This window comes from Ostrea edulis, chromosome 9 (genome assembly GCF_947568905.1).
Source record: "Ostrea edulis chromosome 9, xbOstEdul1.1, whole genome shotgun sequence".
In the NCBI taxonomy this organism is placed as follows: Eukaryota; Metazoa; Mollusca; class Bivalvia; order Ostreida; family Ostreidae; genus Ostrea; species Ostrea edulis.
In genome coordinates, this window is record NC_079172.1 from 7,804,256 (window position 1) to 7,816,492 (window position 12,237).

General features: G+C 34.1%; 1 pseudogene; it reads left to right on the top strand.

Moving 5' to 3' along the window:
• The first annotated feature begins 2,610 nt into the window (after positions 1-2,610).
• LOC125660183 (uncharacterized) lies at positions 2,611-5,231 on the top strand (annotated as a pseudogene).
• The last annotated feature ends 7,006 nt before the right edge of the window (positions 5,232-12,237 follow it).

The window sequence follows — 12,237 nt, forward strand, 5'->3', positions numbered from 1 at the left end:
AAATGCTGTCTGACGTGTTTCATACAGATTGTTAAGCTGTTCTTGGAACACTGATTTTGACTGCATATAACTCCGTTTACCTGATCAGGATATGGGGATCACGGTGGGTGTGACCGGTCAACAGGGGATGCTTACTCCTCCTAGACACCTGATCCCACCTCTGGTGTGTCCAGGTATCCGTGTTTGTCCAATTATCTATTTTGTATTGTTTATAGGAGTTATGAGATTGATCATTGTTCGTTATCTTCACCTTTCATTTGTGATATTCTGATGTTTGTTACTTCATATATTTGCGACAATTTAACCTGAATTGTTCAAAAGTGTATATCATGGTATAAAAAACTGAATAGAAATGAAAACATATTTCCTAAAAGGAAATGGTTGCAATGTCATTTGAAGATGAAGGGACATTAGAATACTTAAAGTGCTGAAAATTTCCTTTTGATGGTCTGCCTTGTGTCTCTGTAGTTAGACTTCCATACACAAGAGGGCAGCCATATTCACGAGCTATTCAGCGATTGTCATTGAATTGATATCATATAGATTTTTATGATATATGTATCAACTGAAGTTCATTTCTTGCTTTTGCGTCATTTGTATCACATGAAACAACCACTGCAATGATTAATCAATTTCCATTCACCAAAGCGATTCATACTGCGTCATAATACAATCTAAAAGTTTAATTCCAAGGTTTGAAGCTCACTTTATTTAGGTTGGAAATCATTATTACGCATTATTACAACCATCATAGTATGGTCAGCTTTGTATACGTTGACATTTTGTTAAAATCTGAATATTTCAAATGTTACGTAATAAAGGTATATAATTATCATGCTACCTGCAACAGAAATATCCATTCCTTGGTAAAAAGCTCAGGTAAGTACAATACTTTAAGGGAATAAGCTACACAGTATTTCAATGTAAATGAATATCTACATTATTTGCATTAGTTTGCTTGTGTGTATTGCAATTTTAAACTTTGAGACAACTCTTAAATACTTAAATATATACAACTTAGATATGGTGAAAACGATAGTTTAAGATTGTTCCATGAAAATGCGAAGATTACGAACAGTGATACTCCTATAACGAATTCAGCATTAAGAGCTTGGAAAACACGAAATTCCTGGATAAACTTACTAAATATTTCTTCTTTCTGAATATCCAGTTGCCTTCAGACTTGGTAGACTAACACAGACTACAATGAACTACCTTCAGTTGTTGTTACTTCTTGTTCTGGTGGTACTGACCATTTATGTGTCGGGTTCGTTCGCCTCCCCCAGCAGATGGTACAGACGATGGTCGTCCGAATCTGACTCCGGATCCTCGAGCTGGGGCCGCTAGAGGGGTAATGATTTTAAAATCTTGAAAACGACTTTTTTGCAATGAATGAAAATATATAAAGCATCATTCATTATCTACAGGATAAGCCTGGTGTTATATATCACATTAATATATTCTCAATGAAATGCCTTCTAACATGAAACAATGGGTTTCATGTAAAACAATACAGAGTAAAAAAAATAAGGTCAGAATAAGTATTTCTACGATTTGATTATGAAGTACCAATCGCTTGATGCTGGACTTACGTGTTACAAACTTAATGAGCAAAATATTCTTCACATCAATTGAATATTCACCACATTTTTTTTCCAGATTCATTTTGGAGGAAAAAATGATTACATTATTTGTTATTGTTACCTCCTTGACATATCATATAATGTGTATGTAACTGAAAGTTACATTAATAGAACACGGTGTGCGATAAAATGTGTATTTGTTATTTATACATGTTATGTTTTGAAATAAAAAACCGATATCAATATAAGTTGTTTGCAATGTTTTTTACAGTCTGAGATAAAAATAAATGTAAATTAAATGTTTATTTTTATGAAAATACCTATTGAGGCATTCATGTCCTTTAGTAGTCTACTTATGGAATGGTGCCATCAATTAATGTAAAGCGTTGTGTGTTCTAAGGCAGTCTCTTTTATCCTTCTATTAATGAATATATATCATACGTGATTTAGAGGACACCAATCAGCTAAATCGGGCGTGAAACGATTAGAACAAGAAAGTGCCAACTGTACCATTTTTAATGACAGAGATTCAAAATTCTGCAGTTTAATACATCTATAGTTCATTCGAACTGTCTCTGATTTTCATAGAAAATAATTAATTAATACATAGATCAGTTACAGACTGAAGAGTGTAAACATATTAACACTGGTAACATGTACACGTAAGTTTTACCAACGTTTCTGCTTTAGTGTGTTCGAAGTGTTTTGTTATGAATGTTGGTGGAAGATAGCGACAGGTGGCCAAAAACTAATGCTATTTCTTAAACAATACAAATTATTTTCCTTACAAAATAAATCAGATTATTATAGCAATGAAAAACTCAATCGCACTTGAACCCGATAAAACTCTGGGAGAATTACTCTATGTTTGGGCATTGTGTCGTCATACTTTGACTTTCATTACGTCAAGTTTAGTACAACGGTTGTAAATATACTTCACAAATCAGCTGGGCGTAAAGACTGTTTATTAGAAAAACGATTTGAATTTTGAAGCTATTAAATAAAACAACCCAGCTTTATTGGTAAAATGCAGCTCCGGTAATCTTCGCATTCTACTGAACCTCGACCTTTGAAGGAAAAAAGGAAATTTACAGGGAAATCACGTTTGCCAGGAAAAAAGCCGAAAGTTCAATCTACACCCACTGTTGTAGCCAACAGAGTTGTAAGCATCGAGGAAGTGGCCTCATCAGTATCTGAATTAATTTTACCCGAGTTAAAGCAGGCGATCCAAACCATTATTACTCAAAAACAAGACAGCGTCCTTTCATCCTCAAGAAACGAACCAGAAACATCAGAAAAATCTGGACCTTCAAGCAGCGTATCGACCGCAAGTCCCGATGCAGAACAAAGGATATATGTTTTAATCAATCCAAAACAGCCTGTTCCAAATGAAGGTACTAGTATTGTTCCTTTAAGCGTGGAATCAAACAATTTAGAGCAATGTTTAGAAATGAAAACTGCAATTTTAAGCGTGGACGATGATATAGGTGCGCACGTACCTCAAGCTTCTGTCTGAATCGAGGGTCATATGCTGTCTGACGTGTTTCATACCGATTGTTAAGCCGTTCTTGGCACACTGATTTTGACTGCGGATAACTCCGTTTACCTGATCAGGATATGGGGCTCACGGCGGGTGTGACCGGTCAACAGGGGATACGTACTCCTCCTAGGCACTTGATCCCACCTCTGTTATGTCCAGGGGTCCGTGTTTGCCCAACGATCTATTTTGTATTGCTTGTAGGAGTTATGAGATTGATCACTGTTCGTTATCTTTACCTCGCATATAATATCTGCTATTACTTTCTCAGAATTAGTTCCAATAGTTCTAGCAGTTCTGTTATTCAAAAACCATTTCCAAAATAAGAAAATAATGTTTCATACCGACAACATTGCTTTAGTATCGATTCTGAATAAAAAGATATCAAAATCTAAAAGAGTTATGGAATTAGTGCGCCCTCTAGTGCTTCATTCAATGGTTAATAATATGTATTTTAAAGCAAAACATATTTGTGGTTGCATTAATTCAATCACTGATTCTATTTCTCGAAAACAGTGGGAAAGATTCCGGTCTCTTTCACCAGAAGCGGACCAAGATCCTATACTGATCCCAGAAGATTTTACGAAGATGATATTAAAGCTGAAATAGAGCTTTTAACACTTGAATTTATTGCCCTAAACACAAAACTACTGTATTCTAATAGTTTAAAGTTATTTTCTAGTTTCAGGAAGGACTACGGATTAGAGGAAATTTGGGGACCTCCCCTCTCTTACTTGTGTATATTCATCGCTCACTTCATCGCAATTTAGCGTACAGCACTATATCATCTTATTCACCTGGTATAAGTTTTAAGTGCAAACTCATAGGCACCAACGACTATACACAATGTTTCATGGTTAGAAAACTACTAGAGGGTATAAAACGTTCCCGCAAAACAATTGACCGTCGTTTGCCTATTACTGAAACTATTTTGAAAAACCTCACGTCAAGTCCAAGTTTAGTGTGTTCCTCTAATTTTGAAACATATTTATTTTGCTCGGCCTTTTCCTTAGCATACCATGTTTTTTGAGAGCCGGTGAATTTACATGCAGTAAAAGACGCGACATTCGCCATGTTATTGGCATTAACCACATACAAATCTTATTTGACCAGTCACTAAATAAAAAAATTATTAAAGATAACAGTTCCATATTCCAAAACTGACCAATCAGGAAAGGGCTCGTCAATTCAGTTGAACGAGTCAGATATTACAGTTATTTGCCCTCTTTTTCATTTATAAAGATATTTGTCTGTCAGACCAAAAATTAATGTTCAACTTTTTGTTCACGTAAACGGCAGTCCACTTACCCGTTATCAATTTACATCAGTCCTTAATAAAGCAATTAATAATTTAGGTCTTTCAAATTCACGTTACACTTCTCACTCTTTCCGAATTGGAGTTGCATCGGACAGTTGTTCACAAGGGCATTCTGAATCCGAGGTAATGAAAAAAGGTAGATGGATTTCAAATGGTTATAAAACTTATATTAGAACTTAGTAGAATATATTTAATCACATAGGTCAAGAAAAAAGTATATGGATAGTTGGTTCATCCATTATCAAGCGGGCATTCCAACGAGCAAACCTCTCAACTGAAAAATCACATCTGGGACTTAGACGTCTAAATTATCACATCCTTTGGCAGGGCAAGGGTGGTCTAACTTGGAAAAAATTGTTCCCTCGCATTCAGTTACTAAGGAGGTATGAATCATTGCCTGAAATTTTAATAATTCACTGAGGGGGTAATGATATTGGTAATGTGCCTTTACTCGAACTTCGATTGAGGATGAAAGAAACATTTCAAAGGATTCGGTCTGAGCTTCCTTGGTTGGTCTCATATTCTTCCAAGATTTTCCTGGCGTTACAGTAAAAATGTTAAATCTCAAAATATTGCAGTCAAAAGAAGTAACAGTTTTATGAGCAAATTGTTCGTTGTGAACAATGGTTTCTATATCAGCTACCCCGAGATATCTTGGGATTCTAGCGGATATTTTGTTAACGATGGAGTTCATCTATCTGAACTTGGCAATGACTTACTATTATACAATTTACAAAGTAAACTGCAACAAGTCTGCTCTTTCAATGGCGAACGTAGGTCCCGGTCAATGTAAGCGTCGCTCATCCTCCAATTTTACTGGCAGTGGTTGTTCTCACATTTGCCTGAACAACCATGTGGCGATATTTCGCGATGCTTTTGGCTTTTATAGATTTGATAGCATTATGATACTGCGTACCTGTTCCCAGTACCAGTATAATTTTGTATATCTTTCTCAATCATAAAGCCAATAATGATAATGCGTAATGTCTTAATGTTTAATGCTATAAAGATATAATGCCATGATGTATAATGATACAATGCATATTGTATGCATAATGTATAATGTTGGAATGCATCACGTATGCATAATGAATAATGTATAATGTTGGAATGCATCATGTATGCATAATGAATAATGTATAATGATGGAATGAATGATATCTTTGAGGGCTCTACATTGGACAGTGGTTGAAGTCGTTCCAAACAATGTTTTGACTATTAAGCCCTCAAATGATAATATGGCATAATGATAATGTAATGTATAAAATTTAGGGCTAGCCATTTATCATCCGGCAGCCCTACGGCCCTGGTCTCGTTCGCCAACAACAAAATAAATCTTATTTAACTTTACATTTGCCTTCATTGTCTATAATAATATCAAAACATAAAGAATAAAAAGTCAATTAATTATCAGTTGTTTTCACATACTTTATCAAGAAAAAATGATCTGGTATATCTTTTATAACATTTTAAAAACAAGATAGATAGATACTATTTTCGAGTTGATACCCCATTCCTCTCTATAGGCCATAGACAACCCATCTTGACACAAACAATGATTTAAATGCTCTGTATAGCTGGTGAATTGTAGATTACATAACTCGATTCACTGACCTTGACACCTTCATCCATTGGTATATATGCTTCATTAAAAAATAAGAAAATATGATATGGGGCTGACGTAAGTTGTAAATCGGTCAACCTAGGATGCTTATTCCTCCTAGGTACATGATTCCACCTCTTATACAGAGGTCTGTGTTTGCCCAACTCTTGTATTCATTTTAGGAGTTGCATGTATGAGATTAATCCTTGTTCGTTGTCTTTACCTTCATAAATAAATGAAAACTACATGCCATATTGTATGTTAGCGTTGAGCAAGTAGTGTGATCTCCATAATTTTAAATATACACAACCCTCACCTGTAACCCCAACTGATGATTTGTATAATATTTGTTTAATTATCATGTCGTGCAAGACATATATATATATTACCTTAACGTCTACCTAACACTAACAAATACTTCATATTTAAATGACAACTTTCTTAAGTACTAAATAGCATTTACGAGTGAAACACATTTCTCTTCAATATGAAAAAGAAGTTTATACTTGAGGCATGCGAGGCATACGAATAAATCCGTTTACCTAATCAAGATATAGGGCTCACGGCGGGTGTGACCGCTCGTCAGAGATTGCTTACTCCTCATAGGCTCCTGATCCCACCTCTGGTAAATCCAACGGTCCGTGTTTGCCAAACTCTCTATTTTGTATTGCCTATAGGGGTTATCAGATTGACCACTGTTCATTATCTTCACCTTTCATTGGATCGTACATCTGCAGTCCCTTCTTCACAAATCTAGTATTTGAAAACAGATACGAAAGAGGCTCAAAATTAATACAATAGAGCTTCAAATCTTTTATGACTCTAGAGTGGTGTTTAACTCTTGGGATTGAACAGGACAAAGTTATTTTATGAGCAAATTTAACGAAGCCAGAACTGATGCTTTATTCAGAAAACATTTGAAAGTAATGTCAGTACAAACAACACTATAATTGTCCGGAACATAATTACATTTACAATCTTGCAATCCTAGCTTGATTGTGTGTTTAAAGTAAAAGATAAATAAATCAAAAGAGTACATTATTTCACATAGGAAATACATTGCAAGACCATCAAGTGCAATGTAATGTTTATGAAATCACATTTACCTAGAAATTAACCGTTACATGTATAATGTTATGCACGTCCTTGCTGAATGAATTATTTTGAATAGCTAGACAAGGACATGTTCTTATTAAACGAATGACTCTTTATGCCCTAATAGTACTAATTGTTATGCAATTTACAGTGATAATCTATAGTGGCAAAAGTCTTCAGTTTACCATTTCATATTTACATACACTGGTATTTTTAATTGAAGCATATCCAAAAGAAATACAAAATAAACCAGAATGATATCATTTAATTGATTTAAATGGGTTAAAATACATCGTTCATTGATATTATTACTTTTACAAATCCGATATTAAAAAAAAAAGTTAGGTATTCTTAGAAATTTAGAATTTTTTATAGGCTAGCATCGTCGTTAAACCCCTCCCACAAATCCTGTCGAATTATGAATCAAACAATATAGAAAACCATATGTTTTATTTCCTAGTTCAAAACATGTAGCACCCCACCCCCTTATTTCTGACAACATACGTTTACTGTTATTTTTACATGCAAAGTCTGACACCCCCCTTCCCCGCTTTTTCATATCATAGCACCAGTGATTGGTAGTTGAAATGTAAGCTTGAACTGAACCCGTATATTTTACTGATAAAGGATGAAACCGACCCCCTCCCCCATCACGCAACTTAGGAGTTTAGGTTCGGCCCGTACATAACAACTCATTTCAGGGGGAAGGGGGGGGTGTATAAATTATTTTGTTTTGGCTTGTCAAGTATTTTCAGACAATTTTGAAGTCACCTTGTTTGACTCCCTATATAAACCCCCACTTTGATAAACTATGTAATGAGCCTGCTTTCTACAACATAAGCACCGTTTTTCTCAACTAGGCTTCTAAAGGCCTAGTATATATCATTATATCTAATACCTCTATGATTATTCAAATTGAATAGGCTAATAAATGTATCTTTACAAGTATAAGTGCATGGCTACAGTCACTGTCATGTATTCGAAACAAAACAATACATGAACATTTCATCAGCTATCTCCCACAAACAAAACTTTTATTTACTCCTGCATTCTTATTGTTTACATAGGAAGTACATGTGCATTATGGGTAATCAAATGATTAGCAAGTGGTTAACTCGGTTAACAGAGTGTTAACTAACCAATGTGTTAAATTGCTTTCCAAAAACAGAATTTAACCATTGTGTTAGCTAATCACTTGGTTAGGAGTTAACACTGCGTTAAACTTAACCACTGTGTTAAAGTTAACCAGCTTTCGAAAAACCGGGCCCATAATGATATCATTTAATGCATCTGAATGGATTAAAATACATCGTTCATTGATATTGTTACTTTTACAAATCCGATATTGATATATTTCATTTCTTCAGATCTGTTTGATATCTTAAGTGCATAGATGTTGTACAATATGCATTAGAGGCGTTTATGGAGTGAAAAATACTGAATTTGACATTTTCACTTTACAAGTACATCGAACATGCAGTACATTTGTGGCTTTTCTAAACTACGTTAATCGATTGATATCCCATAGATTGTAGAAATAGCGTTTTGTGGGTTATATAACATATCTCACTGTACAGAATATCGTTATCATGATGGAGTATATATTGCTTTCTGTTGAACATTATCTGGCTCTAATATGATGATGAGTTCACCTACCTTTCCAGTGTTTCAGGATATTTACTAAACGCGTTTCACTTTCATGCCTCAATGAATAATTGAACATAATGGACCCTGATCAATCTCATAAATCCAATATTGACTATAAAAGTTAGAGTGGGAAGAACTAATATGCCAGAGGAGGGTAAGGATACCGAAGAAAACAACACCCCCTTTTTGACCGGTCCAACCCATCATGAGTCTAAAATCTCGATAACACAAACGAAATACTCCGTAATCAAGATCAGTTTGTAAATAGGAGACAAAAAATTGTATTGAAACACATTAAACAACTTTCTGCTTAATAAACGGTTGCATTTGAAATTATACTTAAAAATTGGTAAAAGCAGAATAAGATGTAGATAGCAAAAGCAGGGAATATTGGAATATTGCTATATAAATATGGGAATTTGAAGATGGAGAAGCTGAAATCATACCGTTTATAACAAAGTTACGCTGTTAGTTTGCAGTCAATTCTTAGTTTCGATAATTTACGAAACATTTGGAGACCTGTGTGTAGCAATGTAGTTTGGTATAACACAGTAAGAAACTGAAGGTTTGTTATACGTACTTAATTTTCAAGGCTTGCAATAGAACTGCAGTGATATAAATGTCTCTGATAGTTGATTGATGACATTTTGATTCTTCTAAGTCTATTTTATCAAAATATAGATTCATTGCAATACATACATGTAATCAGTTTGGATGCACTAAAGCACAATTCATACTGCGTCATAACACAATCTGAAGTTTAATTCCAAGGTCGGAAACTCGTATTATTTATCTTCCAAATTATCATTACGTCCTTTTAGGACGGCCATGTTACGGTCACAATTTGTATATATTCACATTTTCTTAGTGTTTGAATACGTTGAATGATATGCAATTGAAGGTATATAAGTAGACATGTTACCTGCAACACACATATCCATTAACTGGTCAAAAGCTCAGGTGAGCACGATACTTTGAAGATAAATACTACATAGGAATGAATAGTTAAATGGTTGCTTTTAGTTTACTTGTGTAAATTGGTATATTTGAGGAAAATGCAAAGTGTTTAGCCAGGTACAATTTAAAGATTCGTTCTCTCTCAGTATACAAAACCCAGTTCATTGATTTTTTTACAGTGATTATACAATTGGTACAATTTTTAAAATTTACTTCGTGCCATTGTCATTTATCTGAGAAAATAAATATCTCAAGCTCGTTAGCAAAACTTAGGAGATGATCTGCACAATATTTCAGTCTTGTCTTTCTCAAAATGTAGTATTTCTGAATTTAATCACTATCAAACTAAAAAAAAGTTGATTAAAGTTTTGAGCGGCAATTTTTGAAAAAGTTTTGTTCAAGATGTTAATGTTTTCTGCTGAAGTAAAATTCCATACTCATCTTATACACTGTATCTTCCATCTACATTTAGTGATAATGATATGGTACATTTCCCTAGTATGAATACACATGAAAGTAGCCCTTATCACTTTTGTTAAAAAAAACATTAAAAATTAATGCATTTGAATATTCATTAAAACCACTTCACGAGAAAATCTGTAAATATTTTGTTTTCAAACTCTAGTTGTCTTCAGACTTGGTAGACTACCACAGACTACAATGAACAACCTTCAGTAGTTGTTACTTCTTGTTCTGGTGGTACTGACCATTTATGTGTCGGGTTCGTTCGCGTCCCCCCGGAGATGGTACAGACGATAGTCGTCCGAATCTGACTCCGGATCCTGGAGCTGGGGCCGTTAAAGGGGTAAGAATTTTCCAAATCTTTTGAAAATTATAAGGAACCATATGCTGAAACATATGTTGAGTATGCATTTGTACCAAAATGTCCTCTATCACGAGAAAATGAAATAGGATAGAAAATACAGAAAGTAAAAATAGAGGCCAAAATCACACTTTTTTGGTAATCAAAATATAAAATATAAATCGCTTTCCACAGGAATTATGTTCTACAAAGTTAATAAGCAATATAATCGTTTACATCAAATTAACATTCCCAATTTCTTTATTTTTCAGATTGATCTCAGAGGAAATAAGACGGTTTCTTTCGTTATTGTTAGCTCTTTGATATGTGATAGTCTGTTTTTGCATGTGAAATTAATAGTTATAGAACACAGTGTGCGATAAAATGTACAGTTGTGTTCTATGTTTTTGATATTTTTCAAAAATAAAGAAATTGTATATTTAATTACAATGTTGTCCATTTTATAGACGGTTGGAAATAAAAATTTATATAACTCACGTGTTTATTTTTTGATATGAATACTTAATGAAGCATTGATGTCCTTATGTAGTCTGTTCTTGGAATGATAAGATTAAATTCTCTAAAGACTTGGAGTTTTAAGAGAGCGTCCAGTATCTTGCATAAGTGAAAATATCTTGCCATCATGAATGAAAGTAAAGTAAATATCCAGGAGTGAGGTTTCATGATTATAAATCTGAATAAGCCTATAGAACAGCCAATTTACATTATACATAACCTCCATTTATACACGGTGTTCTCGTTAAAATATCTATATATTTGTAGCAAAGAATTCTTAAATTCATATCCACTTTGCAAATACAGTATCATCATTACTTGAATATCGGTGCATTTCTGGTCTGTTTACAATTTGCTTTCATTAACATTTCCAAAATGAAACTCATTTCTGCTAAATGAAAGGTGAAGATAAGAAGGAGTAAGCATCCTGCCACACCTGCTGTGAGTTCTATATCTAGATCAATCTATCATAATCTTTCAAATTTCATTCTTGTTGAAAATTTCTCTATGGTTAATGGAAATCAATGGCAGATTTTTGTATGAAAACTCTCGTCTGTACATTATAAGGGTATGTATTCAGGTAGAGTTACTCTCCTGATTTCACTGATATTAAACTGATGATGATAACAATCGTTACTATCATCCCAAGATGGCGGAAGGAAATTCCGAAAAGACCACGTTTACTTATTATATATATCTAGGGCTTTCCACCTTCCTGTGGAAAGTCCTATAGATATTGTTCTCTTTATTATTTTCTTCCTTCTTTTCTTTCCGCCAATAAATAATTTGACATCTTTAGACTTATCGAAAATTTTTACAGCCCATCATCTTCAACTTCTCGAAACATGATCACATGTGACCCTGCGTAATTGACCTTTGACCTTTTACGGAGTTATTGGACTTTACGTAAAAATCCTTGTTATCGCTACTCCTCTTCAATCGTAAAAGATAGGAGCATGAAACCTTTGCTGAAACATAGAAGAGACTTAGATGGATTTAAATGGGCATTAATCAAAAGGGTTCAAAGACCCTTGAGGAGAGTTATTGCCCCTTAGGTTTTATGATTTATTCGTAAATAATGTCCAACATGAGAACGGTTTATTGTAGAGACACAGGACCAACTGGAATGGAATTGTTGACCTTCGACCTTGAAAATTAGTCAAGATCAAAGGTCAAGGT